Source organism: Psammomys obesus, unplaced genomic scaffold, assembly GCF_907164565.1.
Source record: "Psammomys obesus unplaced genomic scaffold, mPsaObe1.curated_primary_1811, whole genome shotgun sequence".
NCBI classification, from domain to species: domain Eukaryota; kingdom Metazoa; phylum Chordata; class Mammalia; order Rodentia; family Muridae; genus Psammomys; species Psammomys obesus.
Genome location: NW_026592732.1, coordinates 989,897 through 1,013,569, shown reverse-complemented (window position 1 = coordinate 1,013,569; position 23,673 = coordinate 989,897). Strand labels below are relative to the sequence as shown.

The following is a 23,673-nucleotide window of genomic DNA, read 5'->3' as shown; positions in this document are numbered from 1 at the left end:
CGGGCTACCGTCGTCGCGGCGCGCCCGTGCCCGCCGGGCCGCCACCCGCCGCCCCGACCCCCGCCCCGGCGCCTCGGCCCCCGCAGAAACGCACGCGCACTGGCGAGAGGGTCTCCGGCGCGCGCACGGCCGCGGCGGCCGCACTGAGGAGGCGCTGCCGCCGCCATTGCGCGGGAGGGAGCGAGCGAGCGAGCGAGCGAGGCTGGTCCGCCCTCCCCCTAGTTCCCGCCCCGCCCCGCCCCCCGCCCCGAGGGAGAGCCGCGGCGCGGCGGGAGGAGGAGGCGGAGGAGGCGGAGGAGGGAGCCCGCGAGGGAGGGTCCGCCCGGCCCCCCGCCGCCGCCGCCGCCGCCGCCTCAGCCGCCGCAAGAGCGAGTCGCCGGGGAACATGGCGCCGGGCCCGCCGCCGCCGCGGCCGCGATCGCGGAGGCCGGGGCCGCGCTGAGGGCGCCCCCGAGGCTGGTGAGTGCCGCGGAGCTGGCGGAGGAGAATGTGGGGACGGGCGAGGCGCCGGGCGCCGCCCCGCTGCGGGATCCAAGGGTGGGGGGAAAGGCGGGGACCGCGGGGCCCGGAGCCCGCGAACAATGGAGGAGCCGGAGGGGGAGGGGAGGCGGCGCCCCCCCAGCGCCCCGCGGCCCCCGGGTTCCAGCCGCTGCATGCCCGGGCCCGGCCCGCGCGGCCCGCCGTGCTCTTCCCATTCGCCACTGTCCCCGCAGCCCCGCAATCCCGGCGTCTGCCTCCACACACACCCCATCACGACCCAGCGCGCGGGTGGGGGGGTCTCGGTGTCTCTCAGCTTCCACTCGAGATACCCGACTCCTAATTCCGAGCCGCCTCCTTTTCCACTTCCTCCCCCCTCCCCCAGTCGTACCCTCGCCGCCTTCTGGAGTGGGCTCTGCTCCCGGGACGGCCGCCGCATCCCTTCTGGCGCCCACTTCGGACATCCGTGGCCCTTTCTTACCTTACCTGTTTTCTGAGAGCATCACTTTGGCCGGGGAGGTCTCCACCTCCTTCTCTGGCCTATCTGCTGTTGTTAATCCTGCCTTAGAGCAGCCTGCGTCCTTAGGAGCTGTCCCTTTAGGACCTGCCGTTCCACCTCCTTGGACCTCCATACTAGACCTCTGTTGATATAGGCCCTGCTGCCCTCCCAATTTTTGCTTTAGACATGATTCCTTCTCCCGCCTGGGCCCAGTTGCCCCCAATTTCTGCCCCGGCGGAAACACTGAACCTGCTACACCTCCTTGATGCCCTAGGGTTCTTCAGCCGTTCTCAGATTTAGATGCTCCTTGCCTGCTTCTTTCCCTTCTCAGTGCTTGCTCCCTTTTGCCATTCAGACCCTGTCCTCTTTTCCAGACCCTTCTGCCTGCCAACTCTGCCCCTTGCCTGAGCTCTGGTCTTGCATGCACCCCTGCAGTGCCTGGCTTTTTGCCGCTTCTTTCACCCCCTTTTCTGCCCCTCAGAGTGTCTCATATCTGGCATTCCCTGTAAGCATGCCTCTGCCCTGGCCGCAACTCCACTTAGTTGTGCTCTGTGTCTGTCTCTGTTCTGAGTTTCCTCCTTCCCACCTTTATTTCAATGCTCCTCTGCTCTGCTCCATTCATTTGCCGACAGCCCCCCCACCCCAGCCGTCTCCAGTAAGTTACTCTACACCTAGGACTTGCTGCCTGTGTCTCCTCTGCTACTGGTGTGCTTCTGCACCTCAGGTGGCTCTGACAGTGACCTTCCTTCCACGCTCTTGCCATTCTGCATTTTCTAGGCTTACCTTTTTTTTTTTTTTTTTTTAATGGCTTTTTCCTTCATTATCTTCATTTGCTGCCCCCTCACCACAGGTCCCATTTGGAGCTGTCCGTTTTTTCTGCATATTTTTGATTTGTTTTTTAACTTAATTATTGCTGTCCTTGTCAGAGTGATCTGCTTGTGTCCTACCTTTGGTCCCTGTGACTTCTAAGCTCTCCTCCCACCCACCCCCCTCAGCCTTTCAATCGACTTTTTCTTCATTCGCTGTCCCTATTTTGCTTTGCCCCTTACTTTCTTTTAAGCCTTTTCCTTAGTTTTAACCTGACGCTACCATTTCTTTCTTCTCATTCCTGTCTCCCCTTTCTTGGAGCTTCCAGATTTCTTGGCTAGATGCTCGCTTTCTATTGATACCCTTCTCCCAGGTCCTTTCCGCCTTCCTCCCTCATAGCTTTCTGCCTTTTTCCTCACATCTTGTCAGGTTCCCTTTCTAATACTTAACTCACTCCATACCTGCTTTTCAGGGCTCCCCACGCACTGCCAACAGATTCTCCACTGAGGACATGCCTTTTAGGTCTGTCTTATGTATCTCTCAGCATCTGCCAGGGTACCTTGGGCTGAGGCTCTTTAGGCACTGATCCAGGCTGCAGATTCTCAGGAGCCCTGCATGTTGTGAATTGTATCCTCAAAGTCCTCCTGACTTTGCTACAGAGGCAGGGATGAGCAGCTGCAGCTCCTTCTGGGAGTGTCTCCCATTTCTCTGATGTGTACCAAGGTTAGTGATGGTGGGTAGGATTTACTCATTGCTCTATTTCCTCTGTGTTCTGTTTGCTCCCTGTCTGGGTCTCATGGCTTTGTGTCCTTGGGAAAGGGGACTGCAGCTGCTCATGACTCTTTTCTTTTCACTTCCCTCCTTGCCTCTCTGAGCAGTTGTAGACTGTTCTACCCTACAGTGTTCTACCTCCACACCAGTACATGCGCACGCGCGCGCGGGCAACATTCAGAAGTATGCTTTTTTTGTCTTGTCTTTGTTGTTGTTGTTGTTTTGTTTTGTTTTGTTTTTAGCTAAAAAGTCATCTTCTTGTTTTACTCCAGGCCGGGGAAATGCCAGTTCTGCAGGTCCCAGGGTTGTGGCCACACTAGGTGTTTACTGCTCTGGCCTTCAGAAACAGTCTTGCCTTCTCTCCTGGCCTCTGGTCAATACTGTGACCTTGGGGGTGGGGCTAGACCCAGTGGGCTTCTTTCTTTTTCACCTCTGCCTCCCGGAACACTCCAACTTCCTGGTCTTCAAAATGGTGAGGGCCTGGATTTGGAAACTACTTTGTGGTTGTTGAAAGAGAGAGTGCCAAGTGTCACCCAGATTTCTGCCCTCTGGTATTGCTGGCACTCCCAGTCACAGGAGCCTAGTGCCTCTGGGCACATCCATGCTGGGTTACTGGGCTCCTGGGTGTGCAGGGACCAGTGGGTGAGTTCTCATCACGAGTTGGAGAGGGCTGCCAAGAACTGGCCAATTTGGGGTCGTTGTTTGTGAACTGTGCCTTTCCTACTTCTAACCCTGTGTTCCTCAAGCTTCACAATGATTTTGTGGTGGGGTTCAGGAAATTCATTCAGAAGTAGAGGTAGCTTTTGACAAAGAGCCATCTGACTGTATTCTTCTTTAACTTGTGAGGGAGGGCCTTTGGTGTGTTGTTGGTTTATTTATTTCTCAAGTAAATCTAAATCAAAAGCCTCTTTTTTTTTTTTTTTTTCCTCCCTGTGGCCTAGGGCAATTTCATATTAAGACAGCTATCCAGCTGTGGAGGCACATTTACTGGAAAGACTTTCTTAGCTGAGCTATGATCAGACTTTATTTCAGCACCTGCTTAGAAATCGTTCTATGTGAACACATTTGAAAGAAAAAAAACCCTTCACTGTCATCTACAGAATTAGACCATTGACTCATCCAGTGTGAGGGCATTTGTGTACGAGAACATGGAGGGCATGCACAGTAGATCTGTGTGCCTCTCCCAGCTTTTTAGGACTGCAGGTTTTCTGGCTTTGGGTCTTGTTTCATTTTCTTCTCAGTTCTGTACTGTAGTTGGAAGTGGGCGTTAAGAACGTTGCTAGGCTTGTTCTGTCACTGACCTACAGGACTTTAAACTCTGACGAGGAGAATGGGGATTTTGATGCTGTGTTACTTTGGTTTGTTTCTAGTGGTGCTTCTTTGGCCTCATGTCAGAATCTCCAGGATTTATTTTAAAGTTTTTGTTCTCCGTGTCAGTTGTCTTGTTTTTCGTTCTTAGTGTGGAGGTGGCAGCTATTTAAGAACAGGAACAACTGTGTTGTAGCACCGCTACAATGTGTGTGTCTGGAGTTCCCTGAAACTGGCAGCCTGAAAAGTTTGCGTGCTCACAGCTGGAGTTCACATAAGAGAGACAGAGGAGACAGACAGAGCAAAGAGCTGGTTTTCCTTCTAAGCTGGGAACTAATGTTCCAGGGCTGTCAGATTTCTCTGGTGATGGTGGCTCCGGTCCCAGAATTGACATTTGCTTTCATGGTAGAGTTGGGTGCTACAGAAATGTGGGTGGTAGCCTTGACTTTATGGAAGGGTTCCTGCACCAGTTGGGGCAGGGTGTGGAGGAAGAGAAGGCAGCAGGTGACTTTTTTTTCAATGTTCCAGCATGTTTAAGGGTTCTTACGCTGACTAGATTTTTAGAACTAGCCTGATAAGAATTCTTGTCCTTTCTTAGTCCCTCCCTGTCTCTTTAAAACTAACCTTTCTTTGTGCTCATGTCTCTTCTCCCTTGCCCATGTGCTCCTTTTTATGATTGGCCTGATGATGCCTCAGGACATACAACAAGTCGGAAACTACCGTTCCTCTTCGTACCAGACAGATTGGTACAGGTGTCTGGCCCAAATAGGACTTCTGGAAAAGGGCAGGCTGCACAGAGTGGAGAGCCATAGCCTCAGGGGGAGTATGTGGTCAGCCTTCCAGAGGTGGCAGGGCAGGGCAGGGCAGGCTGCACAGCTGGCGGTGGGCAAGGTAGTAGGGACTCGCTGCAGTCTGGTCGAGATTGCTTTTCCATCCTGGTCGAATACGGTCTCCTGAAAGCTGTTGGACCTCTTGCAGGCCGTTCTTGTGATCTCCCAGGACTCTTGGCATGTGCCACCTAGCAGACTAAACGGTGTCTCTTGTTCAATTATTTTTATTTTTTTTTTTTTGAGACAGGATCTCACAAGGCCCAGGCAGGTCTTTATCTGGATATGTACCTGAGGTTAGCTCTCAACTCATCCTTCTGCTTCTGTCTCTAAAAGTCGGGGATTGCATGTATGCACTGCCTCATGGTATAGTTTATTCAATTGGTGTGACATTTGATTAATCGTTTATTTACTTTTCTTTTTTTTCCCCATAAACATCAACATTATTTGCCTGTAGAGGGAAGGTGACTGGTAGAAATGCCACCTTGGGCCTTGGAGTTTGCTGGAACCTAGTTTGAAAATGAGTAGCTTATTTGCACGTGGGGAAATGGAAGGCTTGCCTAGGGTCATAGTAGAAGAGGATTGGACACAAGAGCAGGGTGCCTGCCTTTTGTCAAGGCCTTCTGATTAACTACGAATGAGGACAGCTTGCTTCTCCACTGACCTGGATACCTGTCTGAAGTCCATCTCTGATGGTAGACTGCATTCAGTAGAACATGCTGTGAGAAGGGCTGGGCTGGGCTAGGACCCCCTCTTGCCCTTGTCATGTCCTGAAGCAGATTTGAGATGGGGCTTTTCCAGGTTTTGGAGGACACTGAACAGACAGACTTACCCTTACTTTTTTCAGTAGGAAATACACACTGCTACTTTCTCAGCCATTCACATGGAAATTAGTTTATAAGGTTGAGGGGGGGCCCTCTCCAGATTTTATTAGCTGCATAACTTAGCTTACACTTCTTTTATGAAATGGTAGGGAATTTCTCAAGCTGAGTCATTGTTGACCTAGGTTCTCAAATAGCAATGGTCTGAATAGTGCTTGAATTGCTGGTATTAAGAAATGCAAACAAATCATTCATGTTCATCTTCCCAAAAGCTTGTTTCTGTCTAACTTTTGATACAATACTTTATCAGAGTTTATCTGTAGAGAATTCTTGAAAACAGATGAGCACCCATCACTCTGACTTCTGTTTGTGGCCATCTGACGCTGAGGACCACCCCTGAGTGTAGTGGAGAGCTGGTGCCTTCAGCCATGAAGCATCACCACAGGAATGTAGTACTTGGTTTTGCTGGAATTAGCCAGCCTACCGTCACTTAGGACAGCAGTGCTGCTGTGCTGTGGACCCTGCAGCAGTTGTGACTTGTGCATGTGCTGTAGCGTCCTCATTAACCTTTGTTCTCCTTGGGCCTCCTCCACCGTCACTGTAGGGAGTTGGTCATCGAAATTGAGCCACTGAGAGAAAACAAACAAACAAAATACAGAGTGGCACACACCAGTAATCCCAGTGCATAAAAGGCGGAAGGAGAAGGAGGTGATATTTAGGGCAGTCCTCAACTAAGTGAATTCAAGGCCAGCCTGGGCTACATGGGATCCTGTCTCAAAAACACCCAAGAAAACAAACAAACTAGAAAAATTGTTGAGGAAACTCCCATCTCGACCTTTTGACTTACAAGCTATGTGACTTGGGAAGATTGTTTTTCCTTCTTGCAGAATGAAAGGATTGTAAAAGATGGCTGCTATTCTGCCTTACTGTCTAGCCAGCATGATACAGAATTTGGGCCTTTTATTTTTCGTCTAGATTCAGATCCAGGTATCACAAAGTTAGGTAAAATGAAGTTAGTCTGACAAAAAGAAGCTACAAATGTTTGTCCATTGACTGCTTTAACTCCGTATTTTTTTAGGAGACAAAAAGATATTTCAGTACCTCTTGAGCGAGTCTCGTCAGTGTGGGGAGGAACCCAGGAACACCTGCTGCTGGGCTTGTACTCTGCCCCAGCCAAGCTTTTCTTCTGTTGAGAATAGTGTTCAGGCAACTGGAAATGTAGAGGTAGAACACTGTCACGATTTGTGTAGCTCAGTGGTAGTCTTTTGTCTAGCATGCGTCATGTTCCATGTCTAGCATTGCAGTCAGGCGATAGGAAACACTAAAATGTACATAGAAATGCAGATGTGTAGATAGGAAAAGTGCTCCTTAGCTTTGTTTCATTTGCTGACTGTAAATATTATATTTGTTCACTTATTCGTGTTTGTGTGTGTATGTGTTTATGTGCTTGCGCTCGCGCATGTCATGGTATGTTCATGGAGGTCAGAGGACAATATATGAGCAGTCAGTTCTCTGCTTCCACCGTGTGGCACCTGGGATTGAGCTCAGTCAAACTGAGGTGGTCAGATTTGGCAGCAGGTACCTGCGTCCACTGGGCCATCTTGCTAGCCCAGCTCACTATAATTATTTAGTAACTGGTTTGCAATTGGAAAACAGCATTGGGGTGAGAGTATGTTAGACAGCTGTAGCTAATGCAGAGCCTTTCCATGTACAGAAGACTTAAGAATACATTCTTCCAGAGGACCTGGGTTCTATGGCCAGTACTCACAGATGACACATAACCTCTGTAACTCATACAGTGCCTTGTGGCCCCTGTGGGCACCAGACACACAGTGCACAAACATACATGCGGGCAAAACTCCCGTACACATAAAAGGAAAACTAAGAAAAAAGTACAAGTGCAGTTGCATTGAACCTGTCCATCTGCATTTAAATGAAAGGGAAAAGTCATGGATTTATGTTTTGGAGCCTGTGTTAGGCATTAGACAAAAGAAAATGATCACTGTTAATTGCCACAGGTAATTAAAAAGGGCTCTTGTTCAGTAACAAATTGATTGTGTACAAATGAAATTTAGCACTGCATTAACACAAGATTATTGGAGTTTTGTAATCTGTGCCTTTAGGAGAATGGCTCAGGGAGACGACCACCTAGGGTGGGGGTGGGAGAGTGCCCCGGCCACTTCCTCTATTTCCAGAAATGCCTATCGTGGTAGCTCTTGGTGCTCACCTTCGTCGTGGCTTGACATCCTGGTGTGTCTTGTTATTGTTGCTGAACTCTTAAGAAATGGCTCCCTCTGATTGGCCAATTGAATCCTGAAAAATGGAAAAGGGAAGGTTTCTGACTACAGGAGTGAGCCCCAGCTGTTGGCATGTGCCCAGCATTAAGCCACAAAGAGTGAAAAATGGCAGTGGTAGCTTTTGGGATTGTGATATTTTTATAAGGAATGTGCACAGATCTTTGTAAGTTAATTTTATCATTATTATTACTGAGTTTTTTGGGTGGTGGGTTTGAGAATCCCTTTATGTTTGTCCTTCACAGCCTGATGCCTGTAGAAGACAGTGGTGTTAGATTCCCAGAACCGGAGGGCTAGGGGAGTATGATCCTCGAACGTTGGTACTGGAGACTGAACCCAGGGCCTCTGCAAGAATAGCTGAACTACTTTTCTACTTATCTTAACTACTGATCTATCGCTCTAGCCCCAACAAATGGTCTGTGTGTGTATCTATAAATATATAGGTACATACATACATATCTACATTTTTAAGTCGAGGGTCACTGTAGCCCTGGCTAGCTTGAAACATACTTTTGTAGATTTTGGTGGCTTTGAGCACAGAGACCCTTCTACCTTGATCTCCTGAACACTGGGATTTAAAGGAATGTGTCACCTTGCCCAGCGACTTAGGCACAATTTTAAAGAGTTATACAATCACAGATGGATACAGTTACCTGTTTCATTATTATTATTATTATTATTATTATTTTTTTTTTTGAGACAGATTCTCTGTGTAGCCCTGGCTGTCCTAGATAGAACTCACTCTGTAGACCAGGCTGACCTTGAACTCTGAGATCTACCTGTCTCCCCAGTCCTGAGATTAAAGATCTGCATCACCACTGCCCTGATAATTAAATAATTTTGAGGCAAGGATCTTGTCTGTAGTTGAGGCTACCCTCTACCTCAGTGCCCTAAATTCTGCACCACCACCCTGGGTTATCAGTGTAGGCTAAGAAGCAGAGACGCAGACATGTGAACATGTGATCTATAGTGATGTTTACAAATGTAAAAGAAGAAAATCTATGCTTTAACCTTAGGGGAGTTAGTACTTACGGAAAAGTGCTGTCATTTTAAAAGTGTGTTTTTCCAGAGCACTTGACGTGGGAAAGTGCACACAGAATGAAGTGTGGGGGAAAGCGGGCTGTAGCAGCGCACACAGGTGACTCTAGCTGTTGTTGCCCAACTCAAGAAATGTCTTAAGAAATGTCGGGAAGAGTGGGAGAGAATATGCTCAAGTGCTGTTTGAGCTATCTTTGTTGTAGGTGAACCACTGTTTTTCCTGAGGTTTTTTTTTTTTTTAATTTTTTAAAAAGATTTATTTATTTTTATGTGCCTTCATTTATGTCTGTGTGAGAGTGCCAGGTCCCAGAAACTGGAGTTACAGACAGTTGTGAGCTGCCGTGTGGGTGCTGGGAGTTGAACCTGGGTCCTCTGGGATATCATCTAGGGCTCTTACTTCCTGAGCCATCTCTCCAGCCCCTTTCCTGAGTTTTACATGCTGTGTGACCGCTGTTTTTCCTGAGTTGTACATGCTGTGTGTGTTTTAAAGATTTATTTATGTATTTGAGTGTTTTACCTTCATATATGTCTGTGCATCACAGGCATGCCCAATGCCCAAGGAGGTCAGAAGAAGGCATTGGATCTCTTGGAACTGGACTTTACACATGGTGGTGAGCCAACATGTTGGTGCTGGGAACTGAACCTGGATATGAACAAGATCAGCAGTTCTCTTAACCACGAAGCTATCTCACCTGCCTTGTGTTTATCTTAAAGACCTGGGTCTCACTTAACCCTGTCTAGCCTGGGACTTGCTGACCTCAAACTCAAAGAGATCTGCTTGCCTGACCCTACATCTGTTCTGCTGGGATTACAGGTGTGCATCACCGTAATCCAGCTGATTTTAATGTGTTTTAAGTGTATTTAATATATATAAGTGTTTTGTCTGTGTATTATCTGTGTGCCTCATGCCTGCCTGGGATCCTCAGAGGCCAGCAGACGGCATTAAAGCCCGTGGAACTGGAGTTAAAGATGTTTATAAGCTGCTGTGTGGGTGCTGGGAATTGAAACTGTGCCTTCTGTAAGAGCAGCCAGTGCTCTTAGCTACTGAGTCATCTCTCCAGCCCCCTTTACTATATTTTTAAAAACTTACTTTCACATTGACAGGTTGGGGGTTTGCTGTGCCTGCATGCCACTATGTTTGTATGGAGGTCAGTGCACAGCTTTATGGAATGCATTTTTTTTTTGGGGGGGGGGGTAAGGGGATTGCAGGTTGAGACAGGGTTTCTCTGTAGCCCTGGCTGTCTTGGAACTCACTTTGTAGACCAGGCTAGCCTTGAACTCAGAGATATGCCTGCTTCTGCCTCCCAGTGCTGGTTTAACACTGTTCTTGATTTTAGAAAAGTTAACCAAGTTGGCCATACTGTATATTTTTCTATATAAACGTGAAAGAAAATTGTGCTGGAAAAAAAGAGAAAAGGAACGAAGCGATCTTTTGGACCATAGTCCCCCCAGGGCAGTCACTGTTTCTCATAGAGTAATGGAATTAATTATTAACAACAGCCGCTGCTTACTTTGTACTGCGGCTGCCAAGTGCTCCTTCCTTTCCTCACGGTCACTGTCCCAAGTGGGGAGCTGAGGCACATGAGCGAGGGGTAGCCTAAGGCCACCTGGCCAATCATCCTGTGTGGAAAGCTGCTGTGGTCTGTCTTCCCCTTTCTGGAGTGCTCCACACAAAGTGACCTCCCCAGAGAGGAAGAGAGCCCCAGTCAATTTGATGGCTGGCCGTCGGAGCATGATTCTGCTCCGTAATCCCTTATCCCCCGTGTGTTCTTGGTTCAAGGAGAGTCAGTCTACATCAGGAATAGCCATGAAGTTAGTTATGTCTTCTTCACATTTGGGGGGCTTTTGGAGGTGGTGGTTGCAGTGAGGAGACCAGGGTCTCACTAGGTTGCTCAGGCTTACTTGAATTGGAGATTCTTCTGCCACAGCCTCCCAAAGTGTTGGGATTACAGAAATGTGTCAACACACCTGACCTATGTCTTCTCTTTTGTGGGCCAAAAATGTGTTTAAAGAGTTAAATAATTTAAATAACAGCCCAGAAGAGGGAGTATAAGGATCCAGAGGGCAGAGTCATCCTCAGCAAGTCAGGAAGTGCAGGCCTCAAGTGGAGATCCTGTCTCAAAAAAAAAAATTACATAGTTTACCTACTATCTAATCTGTTTAATCCCATCTATTCAAATAATTTACATGGCTAGGAGCTGCTAAGCTGAAGAGAGCAGATTGGTTGTTAGTGGTCATGGGTAGGAGAACAGAAGTTTTATTTATTCTTTTACCCCTTCAGCCACTGTTTGGGTGATGAGAAGTTAAGGGTGCCAGTTACACAAAGCGAGCGTCCTTCTCTCCGGGTATGTGGGCCACTTAGGAACAAAGGCAGCTCTTCCCTTTCAGGTAACACAAGGAGCACACTGTTTCTGTACCACAGAGTGCAGATTTTAGCAGGCCAGTGGCCTGATTCTTTCTTCCAGATCTTATCTTGGAGAATTAAGTGTGACTAAACATTTCAATGCAAGAATGCATTGACTGGGTCTAAGACAGATTTCATCTGAGAGAAAAAGTGTTTAGGAAACTGGTCCAGGTTCATGTTTCTCTGGAATAGGAACGATTTGGGCCAGTGTGTAGCAACTGAGTGGTAAAGCACTTGGCTGCGCACAGATCTGACTCCATCTCCAGCACCACAGGGGAGAAAGAATAATTTGAAAATTACGTTTACCTCACTGGCTTTGGTTGAAGCTGTTTAGCAGAATAACTATTGCATGGTGGTGCGTTTTTACTGGCCACTAGTATTTGCTTATTAGGGGCTGGTTCTTGATCTGCTGGTCAGTTGCCAAGCTAAGTAGTGTATGACCAGGAAAGAGCAAGCGGGGGTGGGGTGGGGTGGGGGGGTGGAGGCATACCTGTAATCTCAGCACTCAGGAGCTTGAGGGACTTGAGGTGAGGTTAGCCTGGGTTACAAAGCAAGTTTCTCTTTTAAATAAAAAATCGAGGGTGGGTATGGGGTTGTATCTTTTTACTCCCAGCACCAGTAGGTGGACCTTTAGGAAATAAGACCCTATTTCAAAAAATAAAATAAGCAAAACAAGTAAGAAAAGACTTTGGGCAGCTCCGGAATTTTTTTCTCTTCTTCTTTTTTGGTGGTTGTTCCTCTTGTTTTGGCCCTGAGACCAGGAAAACCCAGGGCTTCAAGGCTCATGCCTTCACCTTTGTTGCATTATTTATTTATAGAGCAGGTCTTGACAGGTAATCTGAGTTTAATGTTTGTTGAGTAAAAAAAATGTGAGTGCTGGCCATGATGATGTTCATCTGTAATCTCAACACATGGCAGGTGGAGGCAGGAGGATTAGAATTCAAGGCCAGCCTTGGCTGCATGAGGGCCTATCTCCAAAAAGGTATGGGAGCAGTCTGGGAATTTAGCTCACTTAATAGTGTTTGTCTAACATACACAAAACCTTAGGTTCCCCTGCATAAGAATCAGGCATTGGAGTTTGAGGCTAGCCTGGGCTACAAGAAACCCTGTCTTACCTTCCGAAAGGTAAGGTTTTGAGGAGCCTGCGGAGGGTGCTTTGAGTGCTTTGTTCCTTGTTGGGATTCTAGACTGTCAGGGGAGGGGCCTCTTGTCTGCTGTTTCTCATTTGCGTCTTACCATCCTTGTGGGGTTGATGATTTATTTTTATTGTGAGTTGTCTGTAAAATGGGCTCAGTGCTGACTGTGCCTGCTTAGTCAGTTAGCACCGGACTAAGTATAGAGTGGTGAGAACTCTGTAAGGTTGGGGAACCCTGGAGCTGGTGGAGAGGACAGACTGTAGGAGTGTCCAGGTAAGCAGTAGGTGGCCCCAGGCTGGACCTGCTGCCGCAAACCTGCTGCCGGCTTGTTATCTCGGTCCTTGACAGCTATCTCTACAAACCAACTGCTGGTAGCTGCCCCAGGGCACACTGACTTTTGGGGTCTTATCAGCAAGTATCTCCTGTTTGGAGATGTTAACTTCAGGTCACAGGCCAGACAGCAGTTGTTAATGTTTGTCAGACCTTCCAGCCCTAGGCCAGGCCTCAGCCGCTCTCTCAGCAGGCTACAGTCCTTTCCCTCTCACCGAAGGCTGAACTCCCTTTGGCAAGACAGACCATGACTGCTAACTGGCAGAGCAGGCTGCCACAGTGAGTGTCTACTCATAGGCCCACAGTGCAAATTCACCTTCTAATGGTGGGTTTGGGAAGCTTGGAAGAGTGAATGCCTGGGTTGAGGTCCACGCTCAGCAAATGCTTTGTAAGTGCTAGGATGCCTGGAGTTGCCTCTTAAGGACCAGCCAAGAGGATGGTGGTGGGAAAATTTACCAAACACAGGTTTCTTAATTTTGCCCAGAAAGGGCAGGGGAGAGAAGAACATGAGACCTTACCTTTATTTTATTAAAAGTTAGGCTCCAGGGTCAGAATAGAAATAGTCTTTCCCAAGAAAGTTGATGGGCTTGCATGGGTGTCGAGGTAGATGTTTTAAGTCTCACTTCATGGAGATGGGAAGCTCAGCCACACACTAGCCACAGTAATATGCTACCAAGTACTTAGCAGACTTAGATTCATGACAGTGTTCCTCCATTGTTGCCTTAAACAAATTATCAATATAAATAACTAACAGGTTTATGAGATGTGTAGGCAGCAGATGAAAAGTATTTACATATAGAAGGTTTGCTTAATAGAAATTATCGTTCCCAAAGAGTAAGTATTGGTTGGCTGTCTTGGGTGAGGTGTGCTGTGCTTCATTGCGGAAGTCGGAGGCATCCTGTGTCCTTTCTTCTTTTAGTCTCAAGACAAGCCATTGGGGTCACAAGGAAACACTTTGATAGTTGCTTTCCCATGGTTAAAATTCCTCAGGATGTAGGGCTGGAGAGATGGTTCAGTGGTTAAGAGCACTTGGCTGCTTTTGCGTTTGTGGGGCCGAAAATGATCTTGAAAGTTCCAGAGGTTCTGTCACCCTCTTACGGGGTCTGTAGGCACTGCAAGCACATGGTCACATACAACAGAAAACGTCTAAAAGCCAGAAGAGCCCTCAGGGCTTCTATGTGATCTGCAGAACCCTTAGCAGTTTGCCCTGCCCTCCCCAATTTGTAACTCTTCCCAGCTAGATGCCTGTCCTCAGCCAAGGAGCACTACCAGGCCTTGAGAACAGTATTTGTTGTCTGCTAGTTTCTGGTGAGCTGGCTCTTCTTCCTGAAGTACCCTTCTCAGTGCTAGGTGAGTCCCCTGCTGATCCTTCAGCGGCTCAGAGGTCCATGTTCTGAGACTTCAAATGTTTGAGTTTCTTGAGCTCCATTCACAAATTTTGGTGGTGGTTCAACACATGTAACTTGTTTTAGTGTAGTGACATGACATGTTCATGGGTTCCATGTCAGTAGTCATAAAGCACCCTGTGCTGTTCTCTTGCCCGGTTCCCAGCTGCCCTGTTGCCCTCCTTGGCGGCATCCATGTTTTCCAGAGGTGTAGATGTGTCACCCTCTCCATTTGCAGGAGTAGTGTTGAGCTGTAGTTTGTGTCTGTATCTTTTTTGTTTAAAGTCTTGGGAAATGGTTTCTTATTCAGAGAGGTTTTTTGTTTGTTTGTTTGTTTGTTTGTTTTAGAACTTCCTGGTATTCTTTTAGACAAGTACATTGCTAGCATGCTCCTGTTCAGTAGTGTGAAGAAAACCTGAATGTGTCATTTGCTATCCAGGAGGAGAACTCTGGGGAGAATAGTCTCTTTTTTGTTTGTTTCTTTTGAGACAGGGTGTCGCGCGGCTTAGGCTGGTATTGAACTTGCTGTATAGCCAGAGGTGATCTTGAACTTATGATCTGCCTGTCTTCACCTTGAGTAGTGAGAGTATAGGTGTCGATCACACTAAGTTCTGCACTGTGCCAGGGGGCAGGGGATCCACTGGCCGTACTCTCAGTTCCTTTATGCACTGTGGAAAGCCACCACGCTTGGCTCTTCTCCTATTGTTTGCTTGCCCCCACCCCACCCCTTTTTCCCCACAGGGCCTCTGCATAACCCTGGCTGTCGTGGAACTCACTATTTAAACCCGACTTCTCTCGAACTCACAGAGATCCACCTGCCTTTGCTTCTGCCTCCCAAGTGCTGGGATTAAAGTCACCTCCAGCCTGGCTTTCCCTTCTGAAGGTAGATTTGTTTGCCCCTGTTGCTGGTGTTGTTTGGTAAAGTGCCTGTCACAGGAGTGCTTGGGACCGGTTCCTTTTGTTCTTGGTTCCTTGTCAGTATTAGGGATTGAACCCAGCTCTTTCATGTGTACCAGGCCCATTCCCTGAGGCCTGAGTGGATGAGGTATTGTGGCTGGAGAAACCGGCATTAGCACTACCCGGTGCCCGAGGCTCACAGCTGCCAGCGTAGGGCCCATAGAACATGATTGGACGGTGTCTGTTGGGCAGGAAACTTTGCAAAACCCACTCCCAATGCAGCAGTAGCTCAACGTCTCTCTCCCCGGGGAGCTCACCCCAAGGGAAAGGACAGCTGTCCCTAATAACAGCCAGCACCATGCACATAACACATATTCTTGTCAATTTAGCAGTGTTCATGCTCCCGTTTCTCAGATGAGGAAGCTGAGGCAGTGTGACTAGGTGACACAGCTGAAGGGTTCAGAGAAAGGTAAGGACTTGTTTTCTTAGTGTGAGGTTGACAGATTTCTGCATCAACCTTGATTCTCCACAGAAGGCACTAGGGTGGGCCGTGTGCATGTGTGCTCCCTTCACCGGTAGCTTAGCTACTTGTTACAGATCTCCAGAAAAACCCATCAGTTCATTCCAGTTCTGTCTTCCCTCCTGTTCTGTTGTGGGGACCTAGTTGGACTTTTTAAATGTAGTTTCATTTGTGTGGGGTATCAGCATTTGATACAGCTGAGGCTGGCCTCTGACTCAGCCTGTATCTGAGGCTACACTTGAATTCCTGACCCTTTTACGTTCACCTGTCAAGTGTTAAACTTTAGGCATGGGTATGCCTAGCTGTGGTTTTTGTTGTTAGGTTTTGGTCTGTTCACCTTTGCTCTCGGCACACTTTAGCAGGGCTCAGTTGGAGCCTGTTGCTTACTCGTTTCTCCTATGTGTCTGTAAGTCATTTGCTTCTTGGGTTGGAAACAGCTCCGATAGTGTGTGATGCTGCTGCAATGCTAGTGCTTGTGTTGCGTGTACTCTTGGACCTGCCCCCTTGTCTGCCTCTCACCACTACTGCCGCCAGGCTGCTCTCGTCTGAATTAGCACGCCAAGGGATTGGGTCCAACACCTTGCGTAAGCTAGGCAGTTGCTGGGCCGCTAGACTGTGTCCTTGTTCTGTTGATGTGTTTTGTCGCGCGCGGCCTTTGCCGATAAGGACGACGCAACAACCGAGGATTTCTTCAGCGGCAAGTTTATTGTACAGCTCTTTCTTGCAGATGGTGAAGGACCCAAACCCCTGGCAGCGCCCCGTTTAAATAGCCAGCAAGGCGACCTGTCCGTCTGTAATTGGTGCTCTGCTCGAGTCCTCATCAGTATATGGCTGGCAATTGGATTGCAGCCTAAACCCTCATCAACATAAAGCTGCGCATGTGCAAATCACGAAGCAATGCTGACAAGAAGCGCGAAAATGCTGGCAAGAAGAACCAGGAAGCAGGAAGCCGGCGCCATCTTGTAATGGCGGGAGCGGCTCCCGACAGTGTTTGATTGGTTTTTGTCGTGAAATAGGGTCTCCATGAGTTGTCTGGTCTGGCCTTGAATTTCTTCTCTAGCTTAAGCAGGACTTGAACTTCCAGTCCTCCTGCCTCAGCCTCCTAAGTAGCTGGTATCACAGGCCTGTGCTTGACGACTTGGGCTCCTTGAAACATAAGCTGTCCGGTAGTGTGCGCTGCATCAGCACCTGTCAGTCTTTGCGGTGTAGCCAGGAGGAGAAAACACACTAACAACAAGATTGTAAATTATTTAACTTTGATTAACTTAACTATTAAAATGATCAAAGAACTAGAGAACGGTACAGTCTGGGTGATCTATACCAGGAGACAGCCCTCACCTCCTTTGTTGCTTTTTCTTCTTTCCTTCTTTTCCCCCTCCATTGAGACTCTGGAGAAGGGCTGCTTTCTTATGCGTTTGGTTTTGAGATCAAATCTCTTTGAGTAGTTCATATTGGCCTTGAACTCTGAAGCCTTCTGCTACAGCCTCAGTGCTGGGACCACAGGTGTGTGCTACTGTCCCTGCCCTAACAGTTCTTTTTGGACATATTTGACCATTTGCATCAGCAGTGCAATGATTTGTGCACAGTGGGGTTTTGTTTCCTTATAGGGTTGGTATGGAACCCAGGGATTCACATGTTGTTAGGCATTCAGTCTGAGCTACACCACAGGGTTCATCATTGGTCCTAGGCAGTGGACATTGCTCCAGGCTGTCAGTTTGGGAGGAAATGGAGGCTGAGTGAGTCTGTAGAGCAGAAGTGTGACTAATGCAGGGAAAGCCTGTGTAGAGATGATTACGAGGCGGTGGAGCGCTGCCTTAGCAGTCAGAGGCCTCTGAAAACCTGGGAGCGCGATGAGTCATTCTTTCCAGCCTTCTAGAATCCCTGGTGCGTTTGGAGCATTTTGAGGGCTAGTTGAGGGTCCCCTCCTACTTGTGTTGGAGTCTTTAAGGACTTTGTGGGCAGAACTGAAGAAGCAGAAACCAGTCTTTTTTCCTCCATAGGAGAAGCAGCATGTCAGGTCAGGTCCATTTTGTAGGGGTGTGTATACACATGCACAGACCTCTCTGTGAAGATGAATTCTTGTTCTGTTACACTTCTGAGAATCCCTGGTTCTTACTCCAGGTCATCTGTTTTTGTCACTTACGTTCTGTACTGAAATGTATTTATTTTCCTGTAGGCTGTTGGCGTTGGGGTGATGGGGAGACCTAGATAGTGATAGGAAAGAAACAGCAATGTTCAGAAGCAAAGGGCAAACGTTTATGGAGTCTTTGAATTCAGTGAAAGAGGATGTAGGATCTTGTTGAATCATGGAAGAAAAAAAAAATGGGATTAATGGATAATTGGTGAAATAGGAAAGAGATCTTTCTTTTTTGTGGTGCTGAGGATGGAGCCCAGGGCTTTGACCAAAAGTGGCAAGTGCTCTGCCACTGAGCCCCACCCACCTCTATAGCCTGGAGTTTACGTTCTGCCCTAAATTTGTTTGTTTGTTTGTTTGTTTTGGGGCGAGGTCTTACTCTGTAGCCCAAGCTGGCCTGGAACGCAAGGCCTCTTGCTTGTGTCTTCCAGATACTGGGCTTACAGGTGTGTGTCACCATGGCTGGCTTAATCTTTCCTTTGACCATAATAGTATGTATTGATTGAGTCCTGAATGTGCACCTGTGTACACGACATGGGGCCCATGTGTGGGGTTCAGAGGACAGTTTTCAGGAGCTAGTTTTCTTCCTTCACCATGAGGATCCCTGGAGAGTGAACTAAGATAGTCAGGTTTTGTCAGAATCCCTTTACCACCTGAATCATCTCACTGGCCATGGACAGGGAAAGGTGACAAGGAACATATCTGCAGCTTTTCTTCATTCAACGCAGACTAGCCTGCAACTCTGAGTATACCTCAGTCTGGCCTCGCATGCACAGCGGTCCCCCTGCTTTTGTCTCGTGAGTGCTTGGCAAGCATAAGCCACTAGACCTGGATTTTCGGCATCTTCTCAACTTATTTTAAACTATCCTTAAAAGTCATTGTGTGTATGTATGTAGAGACATGTGTGCAGGTGAGGCTTGGTTATATGTTAGCCTTCTTTGCCAAACCCAGCCTATTTACCCTTTAAACTCAGTGTTCCTTAGTGTGAAGACATCGCTCCCCAGACATTGTTGTTCCGGGACTCTTCCTATATGTTCCCTTCCTCTGCCGACCTGTGTGACAAAATGAAGCCTGCATGGACTCCTGATTATCTTTTTGGTTTTTTTTTTGCTTAGAGGGGTGGGGTACATGTGCCAAGACACGCTTGTAGCGGTCTGAGAACAGTTTGCAGAAACTGATTGTCTCTACTGTGTGAGTCCCAGGGATTAAACTCAGGTTAGCAGACTCAGCAGGAAGTGCTTTTACTCAGTGCAGTCTTCTTACTCCACTTTACTCTTTTTTTTTTTTTTTTCCCTGAAACAGGGTTTCTGTTAAGCAGCTCTGACTGTTCTGAAACTTGCTATGTAGACCAGGCTGGCCTCAAACTTACAGCCTGCCTCTGCCTCCAGAGTGCTGGGATTAAAGGTGTGCACCACCACATCCCGCTGCTCCTGATCATCTTGACTCTGCCTTCTGTGTGCTGGGGTTACAGGCATACCACACCATGTTCAGCTTTTAGGGTTCTGAGGAATTGGTTCCAGGGTCTTGTGCGTGCTAGACACTACCAACCTAAGTAGCACCAACCTTTCGTATGCCTTGTATCTGAGATAGTCTTCTGTCACCTGCTCCCACAGTCAAACTGAAGAAAACCCAACAAAAACAACCTAAAGACATAGCTTGACGAATTCTGTTTACTTCTTGTACATAGCTTAGAGATTTTTTTTCCCAACAAGCCTTCCCTGGCTAGCAGAAGGAAGTGCCTTGTCTCATGCTGAGTGCCCCTCAGTACTTACTCTTCTGTCTTGTTTCTTGTCTTTTCCCTGTCTGAATCTTGGTCAGGGCCTTTAATCATTGTTTCTGTAGACACGGAACCCAGGAGTCCAGGCATTGTCAGTGATCAGGAAGTGCTGGGGGAAGAAATAACATCTACAACAGAGGCAAGATTCCTGCTCACACCTCAGGCTCTCCTTACAGTTTCCTTCATATCCTGAATGTGAGTGGCTATGGTCTCTCTGTGTACATGTGTGCTGAAGAGAGAGGCAGCTCTGCCAGAGAAGAAAGTTTGTCTTTGTAGAGATGTGAAATAGTTTTTGTGTAGGCTTCCTTGTATTTCAAGCACCCTGGGGTCCCATTTGAAGAAATGTTTTGTTTTTAAAACCTTGCTTAGTTATGCAGCGTGATCTTTTCTTGTACTACTTGAATCCATAGCTCACATTTCCATAAAAGATAATATGTTATTTTAAGCCTGTTACTTAGTGAACCAGTCAGTAATAGCTAATTATCTAAAATGTAGTCAAGTATGGTGGCACACGCCTTTAATTCTGGCACTGGAGAGGTTAAGGGAGGAAGATGATTGAATTTGAGGCCTGTGAGAGCTACAAGAAAAGCTCCAGGCCACCTGGGAATGGTAAGACTCTGGCTCCTCTTCCTGCAGTCCTCCAGTTTTGCTGTCTGTGGCCTCTAGATAGACGCAACCAAAATACAGACTGAGAGCAAAGGAGATAAACAGAGAATTGTATGATGCTCTTGGGCTGTATCCTGAATTTGGTTTTATTTTCTGCAGAGCGGATCTGTAACTTTCATCAAATTCTCAAAGGAATTCATGACCCAAAAAGCTTAGAACCATTGGCTTAAAGTAATGCTGAGCCCCATGGCCTCATTTTGTCTCTTACTGTACGGTTGAGGTGGAGTGCTGTTTTTCTGATGCTCGTCTGGAGGGAGCTCTGCTGTTGAGGTTGGAAGAAAGGAAATGTGTAAGTTTTTCTTTTTGAAAGTTTGTTAATTTTGTTCTGCAACCTTTGTCTCTTTTCTGATTGTTTACAAAATATGTCTTCATATTTGAAACAATCTTGCTTTTCAAGCGGAGATATTCCTTCATTCAGTTTATGTTTTATCTTTCCCAGTAATCAGTTATGGTGTCAGGTTGTGTTTGGTGGGCTTTGGGATCTAAATATCAGAGCCTCAAAAAGTGAGCACATTAGCCTTGGCCAGGCCTCTGTTTTCACCTGGATGAATTGATAGCTGTTACTCTACATACAGAGCTTTGACAAGATATGAGATCTAGGTGCCACTTTTTTTTTTTTCTTCTGAGGCTCAGTCAGTAGAGTGCTTGCTATGTCTAAACGTCTGAGTTCAGGCCCCAGCACTCATTGACCAGTCAGGGTGCAGCAGGGAGTGTGATGCTTCCGGGGAAGCAGCCTGGACGAGCCCAGGCGCTCACTGGCCAGCCAGTCCAGGTAAATGAGTGAGCGCCAGGTGCTGAGAGAAACCCTGTCTCAAAGTATAAGGTGGAGAGCAGTTGAGACAGACATTGCACACATATGATTGCACACATAGACACATACACGAACATAGGTACACACATGAACAAACACATGTACTCAAAAAATTATTGAGCCACTCAGAAGAAAGAACTTATGAGAATAAGAGAGACTGGGAAAGTAGATATTGTGGTTAAAAACAGTGGCTTAAGTATTTTTATGTTTGGACCTTTTTCTTACATAATGTGGCTAGAATGAAGGTTTCTAATCCAGGTTCAAAAAATGAAAGTTTTTGTGTAAGTACAAATTTGGATCAGATTGTCTAAAATGGTATAAGGTTGTCTAAGGGATCTTTGACTACTGTAAGATTAAGAATTGGTTGAGGACTGGGAGGTGGTGGTGCATGCCTTTAATCTCAGCGCTCAGGGAAGCAGATGCAGTTGGATCTCTTGTGAATTCAAGGTCAGCCAGGTCTACAGAGTAAGATCCAGAACAGTCGGCGGACACAGAAACCTTGGGAGAGCCATCTCTAACTCATTTAGAATTGGCTCCTTTGGCCTGCTGGGTGGTGTGGAGCTGTAGTTTACCTTTCACCTGGCAGTTGTGTGTTTTAGTGTAGTGTTACTGGAGAGCGTTTCCCAATTAAAAAGAACATAATGAAGGCATAGGCACTTTGAAAAGTTTCATGAACTCCTTGTTGGCTGTTTGGAAAGTGGAGCTGAGAGAAGTAGGAGGAGGGACTAACATGAGGAAGTGAGGAACTTTGTGAAGATTTCCCTGGTTGGCTCCTCCAGCTGGGAGCTCCCTTCACCCTTTCCAGCTACACTGGACCACAAGCTTTCAACTCACCGTACTTCTAGGGGTCAGTTCAGGAGGTCCCTCTGCCTAGAGCTGTCCCTCTGTCTTAGAGCTTGCACTAATAGAGGATTCTGGAACTTTAGTAAATGAAAAAAAGTTGCCTGTGAAGGAACAGTACCTGTTTAAGGAATCAAAGTGACTGAAAATACAAAGTAATTATCTGGCACCCGTTTGAAATTTGAAGAGAGCTTGGGAAACCTCTCAAGGCTGGAGCATAGTCTGTAAGCAGTAGAAACGCCCTGGCTAGAGCATGTTCTTCTGGGCTGGGATTATCTTCAAGAAGAATTTGGGCATAGGTGGTGCTGCTGGGCTGCTCCTGTCCCAGGCTGTATTGTGGACATGAACCTGCATAGGAGCACAGCCAGGGTGCATGGCTTCTATGCAATGGAGAACTTGGATCATCATGCTTTCCAGCCCTGAAATTCTGCGCTTAGGATTTGGTGAACAGAAGGGACCCAGCCCTGCTTTGGATCATTTTAAGGAGGATGTGAAGAAACACTTAAGGATTTAAAAAAAAAAAAAAAAAAAGAAAAGTGCTTTCCTGTTAGTTATGAATGTTTTTCTTGTCTTTGTCCATATAGATGAAGATTATTTGAAGTTGGACAGAAGCTTTTAATACCAATAAAGCATGAACTCAGGGTGTCCGGGTTTAGGCAGAGTTGAGGACTTAAATCCTTATTAGTAAGTGAATTCCTTGATTGATTTGGTATAGAACTGTAATAACAGTATTCACTATGCAAAAACCTATTTGGGAGAAGTGCATTCACTTATGAAAAATTCGCAGGGCTTCTGCACTAGGTTATTTTTCCCTTTCCATGTGTTTCTCCTGTTTATTTTAAGATAACAGACTGGCTGTCGTTACTAAATACAGTTTGGGTCAGCAAAGACTGCTTCTTAGGAAAAACCAGATTTCTTGTTATGCTGGAGCTTTGCTTTTTTTTTTTTTTTTTTTTTTTTTTTTTTTTGACCATATATCAAGGTTGTCCTCTAAGTAAATCCTTTTTTTATTGGACTGATTTTTTTTTTTTAAGTTAGCTGAAAAGAAATGATTTTGTTGTTGCTGGGGCATGCATGAGTGAGCCCTGAATGACACTCCAGCCAAGGAGGAGTAGTTTTTAAGCACAGCTCTTTTTAATCTTAGGATTGCCCCTGACCCTCTGACAACAAAGAGCAGTGATGCAATCTGTTACCTGTGGATTTTAAGGAAAACTTGCCATACAACAGGAAAGCCCACAGATGAAATGACCCTTCTTTTTTTCTTTGACTTTAGACTGTCTAGGTAGCTGAAGACCTTTATCCTCCTCCCCCCTCATCTCTCAAAAGTTGGAATTGGCAGAACACACCCCTACACGCAGCTTCTGTGGTTCTGGGAGGGACCCTAAGGATTCCTGCTTGTGTTGTAGGCAAGAGTTCTGCCAGTTAGGTGACATCCCTAATCCACAGCTTCCCATGGAGCCCAAGGCCTCTGCACTGGAGCACTGCTGCAGTAAGCGCTAAGCAGCTCTGGCTCACGAGGCAAACAGTTCCTTTGATTTGTTCTCTGAACGGTTTTACTTTTTCCTTTGAAATGTTAAGTGGAAGGGACTTTGCACGCTGCTCCTGTTGCTTCCTCCGGAGCCGGCCGGGAAGCCCAGGCCCTGCTCCTGCCGTCCCTGTGCAGTCTCATTTGCAGTTTCCTGTGGCTGAGAGCAAGGCAATAGAAAGATCTCTACCTCCTCCTTTATTGTTACCGTGATGCTTTCCTTTCTTTAAATTCAAGGCTGGTTCTCCTAGTACTTAACTGCATCATTCTTCTCATGGAGTGCCAAACTCCTTGATGTTCATGGTAACTTTGGGAAAAGGTTCTTTTTTCTGGAGCCTTCAGTGTTATCCCTAAAATGGGGGGGGGGGGGGGTACTGGGGTTTTTATTTTTATTTTTTTGAGAGGT

General features: G+C 47.0%; 1 protein-coding gene across 1 annotated transcript in view; it reads left to right on the top strand.

The window, feature by feature from the left end:
• The first annotated feature begins 353 nt into the window (after window positions 1-353).
• Window positions 354-23,673, top strand: part of Arhgap35 (Rho GTPase activating protein 35) — a 104,902-nt gene continuing 81,582 nt past the window's right edge. The window contains exon 1 of the mRNA XM_055615662.1: window positions 354-459. The gene's annotated coding sequence lies outside the window, so the exon portion shown is untranslated. The remainder of the gene's footprint in view (window positions 460-23,673) is intronic.